Source organism: Bos grunniens, chromosome 13 (assembly GCF_055505025.1).
Source record: "Bos grunniens cultivar Pamir isolate PY7600 chromosome 13, Bosgru_T2T1.0, whole genome shotgun sequence".
NCBI lineage: Eukaryota > Metazoa > Chordata > Mammalia > Artiodactyla > Bovidae > Bos > Bos grunniens.
In genome coordinates, this window is record NC_141177.1 from 6,846,900 (window position 1) to 6,869,927 (window position 23,028).

Consider the following 23,028-nt stretch of genomic DNA (forward strand, 5'->3'; position numbering starts at 1 on the left):
AAACGAAGATCATGGCATCTGGTCCCATCACTTCATGGGAAATAGATGGGGAAACAGTGGAAACAGTGTCAGACTTTATTTTTCTGGGCTCCAAAATCACTGCTGATGGTGACTGCAGCCATGAAATTAAAAGACGCTTGCTCCTTGGAAGAAAAGTTATGACCAACCTAGACAGCATATTGAAAAGCAGAGATATTACTTTGCCAATAAAGGTCTGTCTAGTCAAGGCTATGGTTTTTCCTGTGGTCATGTATGGATGTGAGAGTTGGACTGTGAAGAAGGCTGAGCGCCGAAGAATTGATGCTTTTGAACTGTGGTGTTGGAGAAGACTCTTGAGAGTCCCTTGGACTGCAAGGAGATCCAACCAGTCCATTCTAAAGGAGATCAGCCCTGGAATTTCTTTGGAAGGAATGATGCTGAAGCTGAAACTCCAGTAGTTTGGCCACCTCATGTGAAGAGTTGACTCATTGGAAAAGACTCTGATGCTGGGAGGGATTGGGGGCAGGAGGAGAAGGGGATGACAGAGGATGAGATGGCTGGATGGCATCACTGACTCGATGGACGTGAGTCTGAGTGAACTCCGGGAGTTGGTGATGGACAGGGAGGCCTGGCGTGCTGCGATTCATGGGGTCGCAAAGAGTCGGACACGACTGAGCGACTGATCTGATCTGACTTTATTCCTTCCCCTGATCTCCAGTCACATGAAGCACCCACATCGCCCTTGGACCCCTGCTGAATTCTCCAAATTCATCCCTTCTCTTTCCTTCTGCGTATAAAAATCCGTGTAACACCTCCCCCTACACACACACACACACACACACACATTTAACACCTAATTTAAAAACATACATGTAAATCATTGCACCGGTAATATTTAACACTCATAATCTAAAAGAAAACTTTTAGATCACTTTTCAAGTTTGTGGTGGAAACTCAGGACCACAGAAATCTGATATCCATCAATGATTTGGAAAATGCATGAGAAACTCAGCTCTAATTGATGGAAATTTCACATTCCATTTTCTTTCAAACTTGTCCTTTTCTGGCAGAATTTGGGGATGTGCTCTATTTTTATGCTTGGAAATCTTTCATTGGTCGTCAATGCCACAAAAACATGGGTGAGTTAACACAGAGAATTTACAAGTGTCTGTGAACACACACTCCAAATGTTTAATACATGATTCTAATTGTGAATAGTGCACGAAAGATCAAAACAATATAACTATTGTGGGCAGGGCTGTTTGTCAGTTCTCATAGTCACAAATGAATAATGTTGATATAAAGAGACAAGATTCAGCATCAAGATTCAGCTATTTCCTCCTTTAAAAAATAACTTTAGTTTGATTTGATATAAGCATGGTGAATCTTGGGCTTCACTAGTGACTCAGTTGGCAAAGAACCCGCCTGCCAATGCAGGAGACGCAAGAGACAGGGGCTCCATCCCTGGGTTGGGAAATTCCCCTAGAGAAGGAAATGGCAACCTGATCTAGTATTCTTGCCTGAGAGATCCTATGGACAGAGGAGCCTGGTGGGCTACAGGCCATGGACACGCAAAGCATTGAACACGACTGAGAGCAAGGCACAGGAAGGATAGTGAACCTTGATCGTGTAAATAGATGGGAATTGAGCTTCTACTATGTCACTCGATGCTTTGTGTGCCTTCCATGGAAATGGGCTGCCTTGCTTTCTGGCTTTTGAATGAGTTTGCCTATGCGTGGGGAGAATGGGTGGGAGACAAGGAAGTACAAGGGCGGGTCTTCATTCTACTGGATCCCACGGGGTGTGGCCCCAGCTGTGTGCACTCTCTCCAGGTCACAGCTCCTGTCTGCCTTCAAGTCCCAGAAACCTCCCCAAACTTCACCCCGCCCAGGGCCCTGCTGGTACAGCCAGGGCCCCGCGATAGCCTCTGTCATTCCCCTCCATCCTGCTCACAAGTTTTAAATAGTGCCTATGTGAAGCTCTCCTCCAATTAGCCAATATGAGTGCCATCTGTTTCCTGCTGGAATCCCAACCAATCAATCTTCCTTTTATAAAGGGGGAGAAGGGCGTTTGTAAAAGAGAATGTGGAAAAGAAGAACCCACAGAGAGCACACGGCGGTCGAGGGGTCTGGATATTGATTCTCTTAAAACAGTCTGTGCCTGTGAACCCTTACAAAGTCACCGTGTGCCCCGGGGGTCTGAGTACTCCAATTTGATGATCGCTGATCTAATATCTGACCATCTGCCCCTCTTTCCTCAGCCCCGTAATTGCAAGAACCATGTTGGGAACCAAAAAGTCGTTAAAGCTGGTGAGTGTGTTAGCATCCGGACTAAAGGATGCTGAGGGATGCCAGGCAGCCACAGTGTGTGTGTTTCCATCAGTCTCATAGCAGGGAAGCCACTTCCCTCCTTGAGATGATGTTGGGGAGGGGCTGATCTCAGGAGGCAAGGACCCCAGGGTCACCGGCTTGAGTCGAGCACTTATCACCCTTGGCAGGGAGCCTGCCTGGTTTATCCACCAGCCTCTCTGCAGCACTGATTTAGAAATTCCAGACAACCCAGTGAGAGTTCTTTATTGCAGCGGCGGGCAACTGATCTACAATAACATGTAAAAAGATAGGGGTCCCCAGGCAACAACAGCAGCTGCCGACTAAGTTGAAATTGGAGTTAAAATGTGCGCTGCATCCACCTGCTAGGAGGAGTTGGGGGGCAGTGGGGAAAGGGGTTGGGGTGGTGATTCCACGCTCCCCATCCCAGAAGCTGCCTAGAAACTCCAGGGTCATTGCTGAATAACCTATAGGTGTCTTCATCCCCAGATGAAGTGGTTAAGAGCCCACCTGCCATCCCCTGGAGAAGGGCATGGCAACCCAGTCCAGTATTCATGCCTGGAAAATTTCATGGACAGAGGAACCTAGCAGGCTACAGTTCATGGGGTCACTAAGAGTGTTGGACACAGCTGAAGTGACTTAGCCCTTCATCCCCAGAAGGCAATGACTGTGGATGTGCTCGCATAGCTGCGCCAGTGGGTCTTATCTCCCAGGCTCATTCAGAGTAAACCAACCTTCCTTCCTTCCTGTCATCGATTTTGGTGCCCACTTCATTACTTACACAAAGGGAGAGGCTCAGCTCTCCCTCCATCTGGTTGTTACCTGGTCTTTTTAAGGGAAATGAGGTAATGGATGTACACATTCCCATGGCACTTGGCTGGGAAGGCAGGCAATAATTCCAGCCTGTTTCCCATCCCATTTCTCCTGCTCTGCCATTCTTTGGGGCCAGACTGGGGTGGAGTGAGTCAAAAGGAATCCTGAGCCTGTCCAGGCAGGAGCTGATGATCCTCCTGAATTAAATCAGGGGCTTTGGGGAGAGAGGGAGAGGATGCCTGCCATCTCCCTTGAAGGGAACAGGTGTTCTCATCTCTTGCTGGGTTATTTGGCTTAGTCACCTTGGGGTTGACCTTGTTTCTGTATTCGGAAAAAGAAACTGAGGCTCGGAGGAGGTGGTAACTCATCCAAAGTTACACAGCTGGCAACAGGGCAAGAGCAGAGTTTGTACACAGGAACCCTCTTAGGATCCATTCAATGATGGTTGCACTTTTCTAAGGGACAGTCATTGGAGAAACAGCAATGAGTATTATAAATCTGGCAAAGTCCTGCCCTAATAGGCTATGTTAAGAAAGATGGAGGAGGACTTCCCTGGTAGCACAGTGGATGAGAATCCACCTGTCAATGCAGGGGACATGGGTTTGATCCCTGGTCCAGGAAGATCCCACGGGACAGCTAAGCCGGTGCGCCACAATTACTGAGCCCCTGCTGTAGAGCCCTTGAGCTGCAGTGACGAGCTGATGCACTGCAACTACTTGAGCCCATGCTCCGCAACAGGAGACCCCCACCACAGTGAGAAGCCCGCGCATTGCAACAAAGAGCAGCCCTTGCTGCCCACAACTAGAGGAAAGCCCACCCAAAGAATGAAGAGCCAGTACTCAAATTCACGTCCATCGAGTTGGTGATGCCATCCAAGCATCTCACCCTCTGTCGTCCCTTCTCCTCCCACCTTCAATCTTTCCCAGCACCAGAGTCTTTCCAAATGAGTCAACTCCTTGCATCAGGTGGCCAAAGTGTGGGAGTTTCAGCTTCAACATTCAAGTACATTAAAAAATGCTACCATTGTTAAGTCTAGGAAGCCTCTGTCACCGCACAGCCTTGCAGTCTTATTGACTGTATTCCTTATTTGGTATATGATGTCCCCGTGGCTTATTTATGCTATGATTGGAAGTTTGTACCTCTTAATCCCCTTCATCTAGTTCACTCATCCCCCCACTCCCCTCCCTTTGGGCAACCACCAGTTTGTTCTCTGTGTCTATGAGGCTGTTTTTGTTTTGCTTGTTCATTTGTTTTGGTTTTTAGCTTTCACATGTAAGTGAAGTCATAAGATATTTGTCTTTCTGACTTAATTCATGTAGCATAATTCCCTCAAGGGAATTGTGGTGTAGCAATGGCACTGATATTGTAGCAATGGCAAGATTTTATACTCTTATGGTTGAGTAATATTCCATTGTATGTGTGTATATATATAAAATATTGTGTATATATGTGTAATGTGTGTATATATATACACTCATAACCTGGAATCAAGATAGCTGGAAGAAATATCAACAACTTCAGATATGCAGATGATACTACTCTAATGGCAGAAAGGGAAGAGGAACTAATGAGCCTCTTGATGAGGGTGAAAGAGGAGAGTGAAAAAGTGGGCTTAAAACTCAACATTCTAAAAATGTGAAGATCATAGCATCCGATTCCAACACTTCATGGCAAATAGACTGGGAAAATGTGGAAACAGTGAGATTTTATTTTCTTGGGCTTCAAAATCATTGTAGACAGTGTGTGAAGTTATGACATTAAAAGACTCTTGCTCCTCGGAAGGAAAGCTAGGACGAACCTAGGCAGCGTATTAAAAAGCAGAGATACCACTTTGCCGACAAAGGTCCAAATAGTCAAGCTATGGTTTTTCCAGAAGTCATGTATGGATGTGAGACTTGGACCATTAAGAAAGCTGAGCGCCAAAGAATTGATGCTTTCAAATTGTGGTGTTGGAGAAAACTCTTGAGGGTCCCTTGGACTGCAAGGAGATCCAACCAGTCCATCCTAAAGATAATCAACCTTGAATATTCATTGGAAGGACTGATGCTGAAGCTGAAACTTCAATACTTTGGCCACCTGATGCAAGGAGTTGACTCATTGGAAAAGACCCTGATGCTCGGAAAGATTGTGAGGGCAAGAGGAGAAGGGGGCGGCAGAGGATGAGATAGATAGATGCACCACCAACTCAATAGACATGAGTCTGAGCAAACTCTGGGAAACAGTGAAGGATGGAAGCCTGGCATTCTGCAGTTCATGGGGTCGCAAAGGGTGGGATACAACTTTGTGACTGAACAACAGTATAATCTTAGAGCCTGCAGAGTAGTCTCAGGAGGAATCATATTTACTCCAACGATGGAGTCATTGCCAAGATGATCATGGCTTTCTCCAGGATCCTCAGAGGGGGTGAGAACCACGGGGAAATCTGTCCCTTTATGCCACAGTCACATGCTACCTGGGCACCTCCTGAGCTACAGCACATTTGCATATCCTTTTCACTAACCTTGAACCTGAACCCAGACATTTATAAATGCCGAGCTCATCCTCCAGGGCCAGCTGGATGGGCATACTACCTGCACAGCTGCACGGAGCCCCACACGCAGAGGGGCCCTTTGGTTCATTTCAGTCGCTCAGTCGTGTCCGACTCTTTGCAACCCCATGAATCGCAGCACACCAGGCCTCCCTGTCCATCACCAACTCCCGGAGTTCACCCAAACTCACATCCATGGAGTCAGTGATGCCATCCAGCCATCTCATCCTCTGTCGTCCCCTTCTCCTCCTGCCCCCAATCTCTCCCAGCATCAGTGTCTTTTCCAATGAGTCAACTCTTCACATGAGGTGGCCAAAGTACTGGAGTTTCAGCTTTAGCATCATTCCTTCCAAAGAACACTGAGGACTGATCTCCTTTAGGATGGACTGGTTGGATCTCCTTGCAGTCCAAGGGACTCTCAAGAGTCTTCTCCAGCACCACAGTTCAAAAGCATCAATTCTTCGGCCCCTACTTAGTTTAATACTCTACTATTACTGTCTTGAAAGTCTTAGAATTTTTGGACACAGGACTCTGCATTTTTATATGGCATTGGACCCCAAACATAGCTGAACCTGCCACCTTCCAAGGAACAAGGTTTGCCTCATCTCAGGTTTGAAGAAACACAAGCTCCCCAAGTGTCTGATCACTGGGTGTGCCAGTGGAGGGTCCCACTCAGTGGAATTCACGAGCACCATTGTCTTGGCTAAACCACACGAGTCTTACCAGTGCTCAGGTTATGCCCTGGGAACCAAGTCACGATTTCAGGATCTGAGCCTGACTAAAGATGGAACATCATTAGTCTAGCCTAAATACTCCTGACTCATTTCTTCCTCTCTCATCCATGTCTTCTGCTTCAGGATGGGTTTGATCAGGGTCTCACTGGGCCCTGGCTGCTCTGTTGATAAGTTCGGGGCTGGAGCAGTTTCTGTTCAGTGCCCCCAATTTTGTCTATACTTGAGTAAAATGATGCCTCCCTCCTGTGGGGATGGACCTCCAAGGTTGGCTTGCCCTACAGTCTCATTCTGCTGAGGCCTCACTCACGACCCCAGGGCCATCATCCTCAACCATCCAGGAGCTGCCATGAGAACCCAAACCCTTCCATACCATAGTCCCAGGAATGTCCTCCAGGTCACCCTTCCCCTCTGAAAGTTTTTTGAGAGAAGGATTTGAGCAACTGTAATAAAAATGAAAGACTGTTTCTCAGCACAAAATGAAAACATGGGGCCCCTTGTTCCATGATTATTAGGAATTTTAAAATAAACAGGGACCCTTCCAAATGCAGGTTGCATGCCCTTGACGCCAGTGCTGTTTCCAGGCTCTAGCAACTTAATCACAAGGCGAACTCAGGCTGTGTGTCTTTTGAAAGTAATTACAAGCCTCATTCTTCATTCGTCTCTATTACGTGAGTCCCAGGCAGTCAGACCCTGCATAGCTAAACAAAGCCAGAGCCCAAGGCTGCCTGGTGTGGTCTCGGAGTGCATGGAAGGAGGAGGCAGAGACTCGTCCATGAACTTCAGGGCTGTGTGTGCTGCCCAGGATGCTGGCAAAGTACAAAATTACCCCCCAAGCCCTCAATTTTGCAGCAGCATTTTTCACGCATCATATGCTGAAGACATCCTTTCTATGTTACTATTATTTCAAATTCCAGCGAAATGGTTCTACATTTGCTAGGTGTCCTTCTCTCTCTCTCTCTCTCTCTCTCTCTCTCTCTTTCAATTATGGATAAATCGAGTTTTTATCCATCGTCGTGTATGTCTGCATCGGTGTGGCAAGGGCTGTGGAGAACCAAGGGGGACTGGTCAGGAGGTATTTGCAAAGGCATGTGGATTTTTGCTTCACTTTTTTTTATTCCAGCTGGCTTTAGTTGAAGGGTTATGAGGCGTCTTGGAAGAGAGAGAAAGTTTTCCAAAACCACCGCTTCTGTTGTTAGCTAGAAGAGAATCCAAAAATCTTTAATTTCATCAGAAAATTCTGCTTGTCTTTTTTTTTTTTTTTTAAATCATTTAAAGCTATCCAGACTCTGGCAGATTCTCATGACCTCCAGTGCCACCATCCTGGTCCAAGTCACTATGGTCCGTGACCATGGCCTTCTCACTTCATCCTTGCTTTGTGCCACACAGAAGCCCATCATCTTAAAAAAAAAAAAAAATAGGTATACACCCCTGCTTAAAATGTTCCAGTGAGTTTCACTGGCACTTGAAACATAACCCGAACACGTTCCTACTGTCCACAAAGCTCTCTTTGATCTGGAACTCACTGTATCTCTGACCTCACCACCCGCCCCTCTTCTCCAAGTTCACCTGCCCAGCTATGATGGTCCCTTAAAGCTCCTTGAACAAACTAAGTTCGTTAGTGTTTCACAGCCTTTGCCTCTACTGCTCCCTGTCTGAAGTGCACTTTCTACATGCATTTGTTTAGTCGCCGTCTCCGGCTCTTTTGTGACCCCGTGGACTGCAGCCTGCCAGACTTCTCTGTCCATGGGCAAGAATATTGGAGTGGATTGCCATTTCTTTCTCCAGGAGATCTTCCCAACCCAGGGATTGAACCCACGCCTCCTGCATTGGCAGGCAGATTCTTTACCACTGAGCCACCTGGGAAACCCTTCCACATGCATCCACGTGTGGAAATAAGCAAAATAATTGCTCTCCAAGGACGCTCATGCTCTAACCCCTGGAACTTGGGACTATAATGAGATTTTCCCAGGTTATTCAGGTGGAACCAATGTAGTCATGTGAGCCTTTGAAAGGAGAAGAGGAAGAGAGAGACTCAGAGTTCCACAAGGATTCAAGGAAACTGAGGCCTGGGGATGGGATGGTGGTTGGCAGTCAGATTAATTAGAATTTCAGCCCTAGGGCTGCTCTGCTCTGCTTTTATTAAATCAGCAATCCCGTTAATCAGCTCATTCAGCAAATTTTCTGGAAAGTGATTGTGAAACAAGACATGCTGTTACACAGGGAGACCCAAATCGAACTGCACTTATTGTCCAATGGAATCTGTTTTTCAAACCCTTCAGAAACCTATTACCCACCAAGCCCCCAAGCTGGACTTTGCCCATAGAGATTTATAGCCGAGCAGCCCAGGGTATTACTCATTACGGTGGTGGTGGTTTAGTCGCTAACTTGTATCCGACTCTTGCAACCCCATGGACTGCAGCCCGCCAGGCTCCTCTATCCATGGGATTCTCCAGGCAAGAATACTGGAGTGGGTTGCCATTTCCTTCTCCAGGGGATCTTCCAGACCCTGGAATCAAACCCGGGTCTCCTGCACTGCAGGCAGATTCTTTACCAACTGAGCTACGAGGGAAGCCCGACGTGACTTGTTATAATACACGATATTTTGCCACAGTCGTTGTTTAGTCAGTAAGTTGTGTCCGGCTATTTTGCGACTCATGGACTGTAGCCTGCCAGGCTTCTCTGCCTATCGAATTTTCCAGGCAAGAATACTGGAATGGGTTGCAATTTCCCTTTCCAGAGGATCTTCCCAACCCAGGGATCAAACCCACGTCTCCTGCATTGGCAGGCAGACTCTTTACCACTGAGCCACCAGCGAAGTCCAATAATAGACAATTACCAGGGCACTAATGCTTGTGTGTCTGTTTCATCACCCAGGGAAATCCACATGTTTAATCTTCTCATCTGCTTATCCAAAAGAGAATTATTGGTAGATAATAAAGCAAGCAAACTGCCACCTTTATGATCTCAGAGCAGTGTCTTAACTGGTGATGGTGAGAATTTAGAGTCATCACCATCACTCTCTGAGGTCATACATAAAATAGCACGTGGGTGACTAGTGAAGCCAGTTTATAATTCTCCCATCTCCCTTCATGAAGATGCGCTGTTAAGCACTGGGTATTAGTATAAAGCAGACTATTCAGTTAGGTGTAATTAAGGGGGGAAATGGCTCTTTGCAAAGATGAGCCCTATTTTGCTGAAATAATTCCATCTCTATGTCAACGCACAGCTCAGGGAGGCAGCATGAAATACAATTATCTTTCTTCTGACTTAATGGGGGGTTGTGCTGTTATTTTTCATTATCATAATTTCTCAAGACATATAAACAGATTTTTTTCCCCCTAATGCAATTACAGTCCTACATACAAGACAGTTTATGTCTAAATGAAAACTCGGGCAGAATTAACATGAGTTTGTTGTAGATGATACTGGCATTTCTATTTTAAAACACATGCCCAGTCCCCACTCCATGAGCTGAGGAGTTTGAATCCTCACTCTGAGGGTGACTCCTGTAGCATCTTTTGTTCTTGAAAAGCAACTGTTACAGCCCCCTTGCTCCAGCTCTGTGCCTGCCCTCCCCTGAGTGACCCTGCCAGGCTGCAGCTATTTTTCCTACTTTTAACCTTTCTGTTGCATATGCCAATTTGTTTGACTTGGTGAAAGACTGACTTTTACAACCTTCATAAAATCCCTTCGCTGAAACCTAAACTTGGCTGAAAATGCTCAAGCTAAAATGGTCCAGGTATCTTTTCAGCTCTTGATAGAGATTTAAAAAAATAACAAGAATGATTTTTTTAACTGTTGCATAGGAATCCAGGAAATAGAAGAGCATTAAGGGTCAGCCAGATAGATATAGATGGGTGTTCTGCACAAAGGGAATTGGTCAGAGGAGGAAAACAGGCTTGTGGGTGTCGAGGGGAAAGTCCCCTCGAGGTTAAACCAGTGAGGAGGTGGGGAGTGGCGTGAGGAGCCTGAAAAGCCTGACTATCCAGCCAGGACCAGGAGGATCACAGCGAGAGATGACGTCAGGGTGAGGAGGAACACAGGACAAAGGCTGTCCCGGATGGTGGGGTTGGACACAGCAGAGGCCACAGAATCTGGAGGTGGGAGGTTCTGAGAATTATCCTGAGACCCCACCCAGGTCTCTGCCCAGTCGTGGCTGAGCGACTTCCCAGGCTGGGGGGCACCTGAGCCCCTGAGGCCTCTCATGTTTCCCAGGAGGAACCTGTGCTCCCGAATGGGGCCAGGAATCCCCACCTGCCTGCAGGGAACCTGGGAAATTTAGGCTGAGGCCTTGGACCCAGAGAACTGTGAAGTGAGCTATGGGGAAGAAACATGAGCGGAGGACACTCTGCAGATCCTTCGATCCTGCGAGTGTCTGAGCTGGTGAGTTAAGTCCTGACCTGAAGCTGGATCCATAGCATCTGCCTGCAGTGGACACACATATGTGCTTATACTTGCACATATGCACGCTTGCTCTTGCACACTTACTGCCATTGTTTGTTCAGTGAAAGTGAAGTCGCTCAGTCATGTCCGACTCTTTGCGACCCATGGACTGTAGCCCACCAAGCTCCTCCGTCCATGGGATTCTCCAGGCAAGAATACTGGAGTGGGTTGCCATTCCCTTCTCCAGGGGATCTTCCTGACCCAGGGATCGAACCCAGTTCTCCCACATTGCAGGCAGACGCTTTAACCTCTGCACCACCAGGGAAGCCCTTAAATACAAGAATACAGTCTCTCAGAAAACCTCCTATAGAGACACAGAACTTCAGAGCCAAGTACTAACATCAAAGATTTCAAGGGAGGAAAGGAAGCCAGGTTGAAAGAAGAAGGAAGAGGAGAGGGAGAGGAAGGTGAAAGGGGTGGCCTTACAGATGTCTCCTGCCTCCTACAGACACCCAGGCGTTATGGGGCTTTTCCCTGGGCCTCCAGAGAAGGGAGGACTGGAACTCGGCCCTACCAGAAATGAGACCATACCAAAACCGGAATTCGAGTTCTCTGCCAAGAGGAGGTGATCAGTCTCCAATCCTTAGCTCAGGCTGAAGGCCCCTTGACCAGATTCCTGCATCCAGGATGGGGGAACTAGAAAAACGGGGAAGGATAGGAAGGGTTAAGGAGAGGAAAGGGGAGAGAGGTCAATAAAGTCTCTGTTCCTTACCGGTCAGGGCACTCTGGCCAGTTGTCCGTGACACTCCTCTTCGCTGAGACTGACATCTGACCACTCGGGGTACTCAGGGGCCAGCTTGCCTGCCAATGGACCAGACCCAGCGGCCGCAAGTGGGACCCTTTTGTCCCTGGTCTCCTCCTGACGCGGACAACTGGCCAGAGTGCCCCGACCGGTAAGGATCAAGAGACTTTGTTCAGTAGTTCATCCATTCGTTCTGCAAATGTTTATAGAGTGCTCTCTCTTGCCAGGTACCACATTATGTTCCAGGAAAATTCAGAGAAACAATTTAATTCCTGGGGGCCCAAAGCTCCTGGTATACTTGGAGGGCAACTGGGAAAAAAGATGTTATCTAAACGTAAGCAGATAGCCACAAATCCTAGTTTTGCCCAATGACCTCTGTCTGCAATTTCCTATCTACCAAGAGGCTGAAGACCACACCCCCTGCATACAGTAAGTGTGTGTTAAGTTGCTTCAGTCGTGTCCGACTCTTTGCAACCCTATGGACTGCAGCCCACCCGGCTCCTCTGTCCATGGGATTCTCCAGGCAAGAATACTGGAGTGGATTGCCAGGCCCTCCTCCAAGGGATCTTCCCAGCTCAGGGTCTGGACATCTTTTACATCTCGTGCGTTGGCAAGCATTCGTTACCACTAGCGCCACCTGGGAAGCACACAGTAGGACAAGCCCCTTTTGACAATCCCCTTTCTCCTCCTCCACAGTCCTGAGAGTTCTGAATATTCCCTGCCCTCTCTCCTCTCTGGGCAGCCTTTTCTGCAACTTGTCTTAATCACTTTTTGAGTTAAAAGTCAATATTTAATTAACCAAGTCATTACACTCAGCTTCCGCTTGAATCTTGGTATTTGCGCGTCTGTGCATGTCCGAGAGCCTGCCCACGCGCCTCTCGATCTATCCGCTGCCCCTTTCCCGCAGCATCGCTCTGGCTTCCTTTGGGACACAGAAGGAAGGATGTTCTCAAGCGGGTTCTCTGGGGGCCAGCGAAGTAGGGAGGATGGGCTTCCCCTGGAGGACACCCCGCGCCTCTCCCCAGAGCAGGAAGAGTTGCTCTCTTCTTGTAGTTAATAGCGATGGGGATTTCTTGCTGCATCTCCACTCCCCTTTACAGAGCCTATGTGTGTGTACATGTTTAGTTACTCAGTCGTGTCCGACTCTTTGCAACCCTATGGACTGTAGCTCGCCAGATTCCTCTGTCCATGGGGATTCTCCAGGCAAGAAGACTGGAGTGGGTTGCCATACCCTCCTTCAGGGGATCTTCCCAACCCAGGTCTCCCACATTGCAGGTGGATTCTTTACCATCTGAGCCACCAGGGAAGCCCAAGAATACTGGAGTGGGTAGCCTGTCCCTTCTCCAGGGGATCTTACCAACCCAGGAAATCCAAATGGGGTCTCCTGCATTTCTGGAGGATTCTTTACGCTGAGCTAACAGGGAAGCCACAGAGTCACTGGAGGGTTTTAATTAAATTGAAACCATTCATTCTACATAGAAATGGGGTGGGGAGGAGACTGAAGACCACTCACCTGGTGAGAGAAGTTCTCCCAGCTTTGTTTGTCCCACATGTGGAGGATAGAGCTCATCGCAACTGTCTGTCCAGGTGCGTAATTTAGCATCCTCATTAGCAGCGCAAGGTGAGGTGGAAGGAGAAAGGCTCGGCTGGAGGCATGTCGGACCTTTGCATGTGAAGGAGTTTTTAATGTTCTTTGTGAGAAAGTTACCCCCTTTTCCTGGTTTCTGGGTACTTTTATCATGAACAGATGCTTTTTCTTCAACTAAAATGATTTTTGGGGGATGATATTGATTTTTTTTTTCTTGACCGTTGAACCAGTCTTGCATACCTGAGGGAAAAAAAATCCCACTTGTTCATATTATAAAATTCTCTTTATACACTGTTGTATTCAATTTGCTAATATATTTGAGAAGTCTGTGTTTAAATTCATGAAAGATATTGGCCTGTAGTTTTCTATTTTTGAATTGTTTCTGTCTGACTTAGGCATCAAGGTAATACGGGACTCATAAAATGAGCTGGTAAGTGTTTCTTCCATTTTCTGTAAGAGGTTGTGTAAAGTTGGTGTTAAATTTTTTTTTTTCAATGTTAGATAAAATTATCCAGTGAAACAATCTGGAGATTTCTTTTTCAGTAGCTTTTTAATTACAAAAGCAATTTCATAAATAGTTTCAGGACTATTCAAGTTACCTATTCCATCTTGATTGAGTCTGGTCGTTTGTGGTTTTTGAATAATTGGTCCATTTCTCTAAAGTATAAAATTCATGACCATTAAGTTGTTTATCGCTTCCCCTTATCCCATTGATGGCTAGATGATCTGCAGTGATACTGTTTTATTCCTGGTGTTAGTGAGCTGTTCTCTTTTTTGTCAGTCTTGCTAGAAGTTTATCAGTTTTATTGATATTTTCAAAGAAGCTGTTCTTTTTTCATTGCTTTTTTTCCCCCTATTGTCTTTATCTTCCATTTCATTGAATCCTGCTCTTCACTATTTTCTTCCTTCTGCTCACTTTGGGTTTACTTTGCTTATCTTTATCTAGTTTCTTAAACTAATAACTTAGATTACTAATTTGAGCTCTTTCCTTACTTAATGTAAGCATTTAGTACTCTAAATTCCTCTCAGTATGATTTTAGCCACCTCTCACAAATTTTGGTATGTCGTATTTTCATCTTCATTCAATTCTATGTGTTCTTAAAATTCTCTTTTGAGACCTCCACTTTGACTCATGGCTATATAGAAGTGTACTGTCTAATATTCATGTTTGAAGATTTTCCTGTTGTCTTTGTTATTGATTTCCACTTCTAGTTTGATTCCATTATGATGAGAAAATATACTATTAATGATTTGAATTCTTTTAAATGTGTTAAATTTGCTTTATGCATCAGGATATGGACTCCCTTGGTAAATGTTCCATGTGGCCTTGGGAAGATGTATATTCTGTTGTTGGATGAAATAGTCTATAAATGTCAATTAGGTCCAGCTGATTGATGGTGCTGTTCAGTTTAACTATGTCTTCAGTGATTTTCTGTCTGCTAGATATGGAAATTACTGATAGAGGGTGTCAAATACTGATGCGTTAGACGTTGAGGTCTCCAGCTATGATTATGGATTTATCTGTCTCTCCTTTCGGTGTCATCAGTTTTGCTTCCTGTAATTTGAAGCTCTGTTGTTTGGCGCACACACACTTAGGATTACTACATCTTCTAGGAGGATTGATCTTATCATTATACAATGCCCCTTGTCATCTCTAGTGATTTTCTTTGCCTGATGTCTACTTAATCGATGACCAATATAACCACTCCTGCTTTTATTAAAGTAATGTTTACATCACACTTTATTCATTCTTGTAGCCTACCTATATTAGTTTCAAAGTGAGTTTCTTGCACACTGTGTGCAATTTGGTATTTTTTAATCCACTCTGGTCCTCTTTTGATTGATATATTTAGGCCATTGGCACTTTAATTATTGATGGGTTAGGACGAAAGTCTGCCCTTTAAATTTTTATTTTTAATTTGTTCCCTCTTTTTTCTTGGCTTCCTGAGGATTTTTTTAATGTTTTTAAAATTTTATTTTCTTTATAATATTTTACAGTATTTTGTTTTATATTTTTCTCAGTGATTGCTTAGGTATTACAATATGCATGTACGTGAATTAACATGCTGCTATCAATGCTTTAGCACTGCAAGTTAAGTAAGAAGCCTTCCCTTTATCTTTCCCACTTTAAAAATACAATTGTTGGGACTTCCCTGGTGATCCAGAGGTTAAGACTGCCACTTCCGCTTCACTGCAGGGGCCTTGGGGTTGATCCCTGGTCAGGGAACTAAGATCCCACATCCGCACTGTGTGGCTAGGAAATAAATACAAATAAGCCTGTATCACATACTACTTCAATAAAAAGATTATATTCTGGGGAAAAAAATACAAGTTTCTGAAGTGCTTTTTATGAGCAGTACATCACGTGATGTGATTATTTTTGTTTCAGCCATCACACATGACTTAAGAAACTCATGAAGTGAAGAATAATATTCTATTAACACCCATTTTTAACCTGAGCAGGCAAGTGACCAGGCTGGACTGAGTGCGCTGAGTGCCTTACGCCTGTCCTCTTGGAGCGGGTGCCCCTTCCAACCTGCACCCTGGGAGCCTCGCTGGTCTTGGCTCGTCCAGGCCCTACTCAGTTATATGCTTGGATCTGAGCTTTAGAAAGAGCCTGCTGGCTGCCCTGGGGAAGAAGGCGGGTTGGGGCAGGGGTTGGGGAGGAAGAGGGAAACCCCTTAGGTGGCTGTGGCTGTCCCTGGAATTTAAAACTAGCAAGAATTTTTGTTATGGGACCTGTTGACAGGAGGCCTTCACACACATCCCCATTGGCTTCAGTGCTTGTAATAGCCGTGTCTCCCTGTTTTATACTTGAAGAAACTGAGGTCCCTCCCTGGCTTGTTAACTGGTGAACGACACAGCAAGGAACTAAGAGTCGTCCAGCCCAAAGCAGATGCTTTCCCTGGCTGTGCTCACCCAGACTCCTCCCCTGAATTACCTGCTACCTGAAAGCTGGGGCTGCATCCGATCACTTCTACATCCTCCATGGTACCTGTGAAAGGAGATGACCAGAAAAGTCTGCTCCTCCAGATCGGGTTTCCTCCTTTTTTTCTCTGGGGAATGATTTGTCTGTTGCATTGGTTGGATGGTTTGGAGACAGCCTAATGATCTGACTTGGGTCTTGGGCTACCACCAATATTGCCAGCAGGGCCCGGGAGGAGAAATTCTGTCTACAGAAGTGGTCTCCAAAGACTTTTCTGCCAGTCTATTGACCAAGAAAATTTCAAATATTTTTCTTTTGATTTTAGCAAAGTTAAGTCTTTGCTCCACTATAGCTTCAACTGTTCAAAGAAACTCTCATTGTTCATGCCAGAAGGTGTTAATATAAATCATTATCTGAGGGCTGGCATTAGGCTGCCTTTGTGTAAATATCCACCTGATTGTTTTTCTTTAGATCTGTAATTATGGTGGCAAGGGGAAACAATTCCAACAACAAAACACAACTTAATATCCTGAGACGCAAGAGATCGCAACCCCCTCCATCTCCTATTTGTCTGCTCTCCACAGTTGAAGATACTGGATAGGGGTTCAGTGATTTTTGCAGGTACTGTCTTTGCACATGCAAAGGACCTGGGGCAGAACTAAGAAGGCAAGTGTGGCTAGAGCGTAATGAATCTAGGAAGGGAGTTGAATATGAGATTGGAGACAATAGCTCTTGGAGGCTCCCGTGTGTGGTAAGAAGTTCCAGCCACTGATCAGGTGAGGCTGAGGCCTCTGTCCACTCTCAAAGGATAACTGAGTTTGGAATATTGTTGCTGGCAGAAAATATAAAGATTTTCTAGGTAAGACTTGGCAATGAATTCTTAAATTGTGGTGATGATACAATTGCAAATCTGTGGCCTTTTAAGATTCAGTATTAAAACCATGACTCAGCCTTCCAGCTGCTGAGAGTAGGTGATTTGTATGAAACCAAGGTGCTCCTCGTATAACAAATATGTATTAATGATCATGCATATAGATGTTGCCCAGACAGTTTTCAAAAAGAATTTGCAGCTAGGAAGCAGTCAAATTCCAGGGCTTACATCAACAATTTGGCATTTAACAATGTGGTGGCATTTAGTATGGGCCACATGGGATCATGGGTGGGGGCTGTTTCCGTAAACAGTGTGGTGGGAGCTTTGTTTCCAGACCGAACTTTGCGAAGCGCACAGGAGAGAAAGGGCAGCAGGGGCCATGGTACTTGGGGCTCCGTGCGCTGCGGTGAGGTCTGGGTTTTACTCTAAGGAAAGAGGCGTGGGTTGGGGGGGTTTAAACAGGAGGGACATGCCTGTCTTAGGTTCCAGTAAGACCCCTCTGTCCTCACGTGGAGGAAGCACAGTCAGGGGTGAGGACTGAAGCAGGGAAGGAGGAAGACAGGTCCTCAGAGAGGTGATGATGGCCTGCAGAGCCCAGATGATAAGGAGCCAGGCTGGCCTTGGGTTTGGGGGATCAAGGTGCAGAGAAAGAGAGACAGCATCTCCTAGAATTTTTACCTGAAGCACAAGGATGGTGATTGAACACAAGAATTTCTCTCTTGGGATCCATAAATGCTTGTTGGAGAATCTGTGGTCAAAATAGGCTAAATCATAGGCCTGGGTTATCATTTTGCATTGGGGACTCTTAATGGAAACCAACAAAACATGCCAGTCTAAGAACAAGAGCTATGGGTATGATATGAACACAGCAGAATAAGAGAAATTGATGGCTGGAAAAATCTGTGTGTGTGTGTGTATGTCTGTGTATTTGTACATAAGTGTGAAGGTGAAAGTGTTAGTCACTCAGTCATGTCTGACTCTTTGAGACATGGACTGTAGCTCTCCAGGCAACTCTGTCCATGGAATTCTCCAGGCAAGAACATTGGAGTGGATAGCCATTCCCTTCTCCAGGGGATCTTCTCGACCCAGGGTTAAAACCCAGGTCTCCCGCATTGCAGGCAGGTTCTTTGCTGTCTGAGCCACCAGAGAAGCCCAATATAGGTATATGAATGTACATAAGTATTTAGTGGAGTGGCAGAGCCAATATTTGAACCCAGAGTCCATGTTCCTAATCACTGTAGTGTTTCAACAGTCTCCTGGTTTCATTGATACTGAGCTGTTTCCATATGAAAGGTTACCTTTCACTATTATGAATAATGTTGCTGAGAATGTCTGTACGTGTGCATCCCTGGACCCCAGGTAAGAGTTTCTAAAGACGAGTTCAAGGAGATGTGTCTTAGAGCCCCTCACATCTGTGGCGTCGGCAGCCCACCTCTTAGGCCAGTGCCTGGGAACCTTTCTTGTTCCGATAGAGCTGGGACTTCCTCTCTAGCAGCTGAACTGGACTTTGAAGGTGGCCAAGTTCCTTCCAGGATGTGGGGAACATGGGATATAGACCTCCTGAATCTTTAAACAGGACCAGGTCAATGATGATCAGCCCCAAAATATTTTCTTGTTTTCTCACAGGCAGGTAAGGCTGGCATGTGGAGGTGGAGGTCTGGAAGAAATGTCATTACTACTTTCTGCTCATCCAAGCTGCAGTTCTGGTGGCTCTCTGAGCTGAAGACTTCTAGACCAAGGTCATCCCAGGCTTCCTTCCAGGCCCAGGGATGCTGAACTGCCATCCCCCAGCCTTCTAACTTGGGGTTGGTTGGGGCACAGCAGGAAAAGGACTCCTCCTGCTTCCTAACTGGGAGGGAGGTATGGATGGGAGGGAGGAATGGATGAAGTCTTCTTATCCTGATAAGAGAGAAACTCGGGGTGGATCCAGACCTTCCATTCTTTGGCAGGGAAGCTGTGAGAATACTGGACTCTTCCAGGGACACCTGTGAAACAGGTATTACTGGCTTAATCCAATCCAGGCGGATCTTTGGGGGCCAGACTCTAGGACACAGAATGATTCATAGCTCTTGCCTTGAGGAACAACCAGTGTAGCTCTGGGTTCCCCACCATCAGCCAGGCACACACAATTACACTCAGTTCAGTTCAGTTGCTCAGTCGTGTCTGACTCTCTGTGACCCCATGGACTGCGGCACGCCAGGCCTCCCTGTCCATCACCAACTCCTGGAGCCTGCTCAAACTTATATCCATCGAGTTGGATATACCATCCAACCATCTCATCTTCTGTCATCCCCTTCTCCTCCTGCCTTCAATCTTTCCCAGCACCAGGGTCCCTTCCAATGAGTCAGTTCTTCGCATCGGGCAGCAAAAGTATTGGAGCTTCACAACTGCACTGGTTTTGCAATAACCAGGTGCCACCTCTATTATTCAGACTTCTCTGGACTTGTATTTTTATGCTCAAGGAATTTTGTTTTATTTATTTATTTTTATTTTATTTTTAGGAATTTTGTTTTAATTTTGTATCCAGACTGTGAAGAGGAAGCCAATAGTCACCGAAATAAGAAGTTTGTTGTAAAACCAAGTACAATGAAAAGTTATTAATCTTCAGCAAGTTCCTGCCTCCCATGATAGCTGATAGGGCTTTATTTATGAGAGTGAGAAAAAGAGAGGCATCACTGGAGATGAAGGTGCTCCTCACTGACACCTTCTCCTTGACCTAATCAGCAGGATGGAGATGGGGCAAAAAACAAATTTCTCAAGTGTGAGTCACAGGCTTTTAATGTTGAGGCCACGCTTATATGGGCACCATACGGTGGTGGCTCTGGTGTCTGAGGTTAAGGAGACAGGCCCCAAGCCCTAGTATATTCTGCATTGTTTCATCATGACTCACTTTCCCAAGTGTTCATACGAGGTAGAGATGTTTCCTTTTAGAGATCCTCTTAGATTGCCAACTTCAAGAGCCCCCCTGCAAAAATAGATTAAAAACCTGCACTCCCCATTTCCCTCACTGTTTGCTTTTGAGAATGTCCTTAAACGACAGCACTCTGGTATACAGGGAAAAAGCACGTACAACTCTGTGACTCAGGCCTGACCAATCCCTCCTCCCCACATTCACTCCCCTGGAGGCAGGGGAATGAGGGCTGAGATGAGGGCAGGCCCATCAGCAAAGAGGCTTCAGGCAAGGCCTGCTGGGCCATGCAAGAGGGTTTGGATTCCATCCTAAGGGCGTTTAAAAGCCACTGACATTTTCTCAGCAGTTGAATAATATCTGCTTTGTGTTTTCAAAGGCTCACTCTGGCTGCAGTTGGAAAGGGACCCAGGGATAAGATTGGAATGAGGTAGACCAGCTGCCCTAGTGGGAGAAGATGGGGGTACTGCAGGGGGAGAGGGTGGGGGGATGGAGCAGGTTTTGTTTTGAAGGTTGGACCAGAAGGGCTTGCTGATGGATTACAAGTGGGAGGGGCAGGAAGGAGAGTCAAGGATGACTCTGAGGTTTTTGGCTCTTGGGCAGATGGTGGTGCCATTTACAGAGATGGGCGACCAGGGGAGGAGGGATAAGGATGGGCAGTAAGTGGCTTTGTGGGCATGGTCCACCAGGCCAGTGACTGGTCAACTTCCCCTAGACTTGGAAACACTCTTTATAGGATATGTTTGATTGAACAGAAATCCCGCTGCTGAGGATACAGCCTCATTGAATCACAAGTGAGGGAATCAGAAAAGGACAAGGTCTGGGCAGAGTCTCTCTCAAGAAATGAAAATGACCAGTGATCGCTGAGTACCATTGTGATATGCATGACCTACTCGCCCTCCCCCAGGGCACCTCTCCTCCACTGAGAATGACTGGAGCAGAATGTTCTGGAAGCTTCTGCAGCCAGAGCCAGCAGAAGGCAGAGGAAAAAAAACTGCATGATTTTTCTGATTTTTTTCAGTCCAATGTTCATTAATGAAATTCCAGTACTGCCTCTTCAACATCTGCTTAACTGGTTCCAAAACCCAAAGTTAATTTTGAGTCTTGGTTTTTTGTAGCTAAAACTAACAGTAATTTTAAACTTTATTTAGCAATCTCCAAGGGTCAGGAATTGATCCTCCTCTGCCACCACCACGAGGAAACCTCGCCTGAGAAGCGGGTCCCAGGAATCCAGTGGATTTTTCTGGATTGAATTGCAGGCACAGCAGTTGTTGACCAACTGACAGCAGTGAGAACGCTCCAACAGGAGGAGGGGATAGAATGTAACTGCTAGGGAAGCAATGGAGTCCCTGGGCCCAAGGTGGCCTCTGATTGCTGCTGTCTGTTTCCCAGGCCTTCCTCTCGCCCCGCTGCTGGGGCCCTCAGTCTGATGGGGCCTAGCCTGATGTGGCCGTTCTGCAGGTGTTGCCACGAGCTGGCAGCTCACAATCTGAGCCAGTGACAGTGTGGTGATCCAGGGACACTCAAGGGCCAGCTGAGGGCCAGTCGAGGGCTGTCGCTTAAATTCCAGCCTGGCAGGTGGCCACCAGCAGCTGGAGGCTGCTACAGGACACACGTGCTTCCCCACCTGTGGCCCGAGTTCATGACCCCCACCCAGAGCCTGTCCAGGGCAAGGTCTGGCCTTAGTCTGTACCTGAAACTGCCCCAGCCCCAGCCCCAGCCCTAAGCCCTGCAGCCTCTCTGCCTCTTGTGAACACACGCGGGATTAATTATCTCTTCAGCTGGAGCCAGAGGTTGCAAACTCAGTGTCTCTAACAGGCTAGGGGGTAGAGGTAACGTGAAATAGAGAACTGGAAACAGAGGCCTGGGTGGGCTGGTGAGGACGTGTCTAGTCTCGAGCAGTCCTGCTACACCTCTGCCAACTGTCCCCCTGGGGAAAGGGGGACACAGAGATAGGCTTCCAGCTTTTCAGGCAGAGCTGGAAGTTGCTTTGCAAAATCATTCAGTTAAAAAAAAAAGTTGACAGCTAATCTATAAATGTGCATGTGCTTGATAAAGACATATGTTAGCTCCCTCTAGACTCTTTTGGAAGAATTGTAGCAACCCGAATATAATGATAAAGGTCACTGGCCTCAGAATTGAGGAGGCAGTAACGAGAGACGGGGACTATGGAGAACGGAAGAGCCCACACCCCAAGAAAGAACTGGACTGTTTCTCACCTGTGACCACACATTCCAGCAAGAGAAGGCAGAGAGCCAGACCTGTATGCAGCATCTCCTAACTTTTAAAATATGGGCAATTAATTCCACTTTGAAAGCATCATAAAAGCCTAACAAAAAGCCTCTGGAGTCTCTGGGCTGTCCCTCCTGTTTACTGTTCGCAGTTGCCTGTGGTCCTGGCACTGAGAGCCGGCCTCTTCTCGCACCCATCTCCCGGCATATCCCAGGCTCCGTCCAGAGCATGCTGGCCCTCAGCTCTGAGACAGGTCTACAGAGTCCCCGTCATCTTAGTTCTTCCCAGGTCTACTTGATTCCAGGCAGTTCTTTTTCCTCACCGACCCCTCTCTCCATATTCTTAGTTACAAGAATAACACAATTATACTTTAAGTATTTAAATAACATGAAACCCTTCACTTGCCTCCCACTCTTCACTCCTCAGCCCAGAGCCAGGACCACTTTGATGTGTGTTCTCTGAGAACAGTCCCCTCATTTACTTACAGACAAGAGAGGTGCATGTACTATAGATGCATTGAGAAGAGAAGCGAGGTAAACTGAGTCATTAGAGACGGGGGCTCTCCTGAGTTGGGGGGGGGGTGGTCAGGGAGGGCGAGGAGGGGACATCTACAGAGATGGAGGTGAGAGAACTGAGTCATGCAGATAAAGGGGAGGAGCCGTCCAGGTAGTGGGACCAGCAAGTGCAAAGGCCCTGAGACAGCTTCGATGATTTTAAGCAGCAGCAAGGAGGCCTGTGTGGTTGGAGCAGAGTGAAGGAGCAGGAGAGCAGTAGGAACTGGGGTTGCAGAGAGGATGTGGTTGGGGGTGGCCCGATCACATAGGGCCTTATGGGCCACTGTGAAGACCTTGGCTGTTATTCTGTTTGAGAGGTTAGGTCACTAGAGGATTTTGAGTGATGAAATATGATGACCTGACTCAATGTATCTAAAGAGCCCT

The 23,028-nt window shown here is 46.6% G+C and overlaps 2 long non-coding RNA genes across 18 annotated transcripts; one reads left to right on the forward strand and one right to left on the reverse strand.

Moving 5' to 3' along the window:
* Nucleotides 1-6,880: 6,880 nt before the first annotated feature.
* On the reverse strand, nt 6,881-13,085 carry LOC147360055 (uncharacterized). 3 transcript variants are annotated; one of them, XR_015138604.1, is made up of 4 exons: nt 12,927-13,085; nt 12,376-12,487; nt 11,355-11,459; nt 6,881-7,777 (listed from the first exon to the last, which is right to left on the reverse strand). It is a non-coding gene; the product is annotated as an uncharacterized LOC147360055 (long non-coding RNA). The 3 variants fall into 3 exon arrangements; XR_015138606.1 differs by lacking the exon at nt 12,376-12,487; XR_015138605.1 differs by lacking the exon at nt 12,376-12,487 and having other exon boundaries at nt 12,923-13,085.
* A 91-nt stretch (nt 13,086-13,176) lies between these two features.
* LOC147360056 (uncharacterized) lies at nt 13,177-22,197 on the forward strand. 15 transcript variants are annotated; one of them, XR_015138603.1, is made up of 5 exons: nt 13,177-13,583; nt 16,551-16,700; nt 18,577-18,946; nt 19,452-19,711; nt 21,010-22,197. It is a non-coding gene; the product is annotated as an uncharacterized LOC147360056 (long non-coding RNA). The 15 variants fall into 15 exon arrangements; XR_015138591.1 differs by lacking the exon at nt 16,551-16,700 and adding an exon at nt 20,238-20,288 and having other exon boundaries at nt 13,182-13,583; XR_015138594.1 differs by lacking the exon at nt 16,551-16,700 and having other exon boundaries at nt 13,182-13,583; nt 18,577-18,810; nt 18,900-18,946.
* Nucleotides 22,198-23,028: the final 831 nt, after the last annotated feature.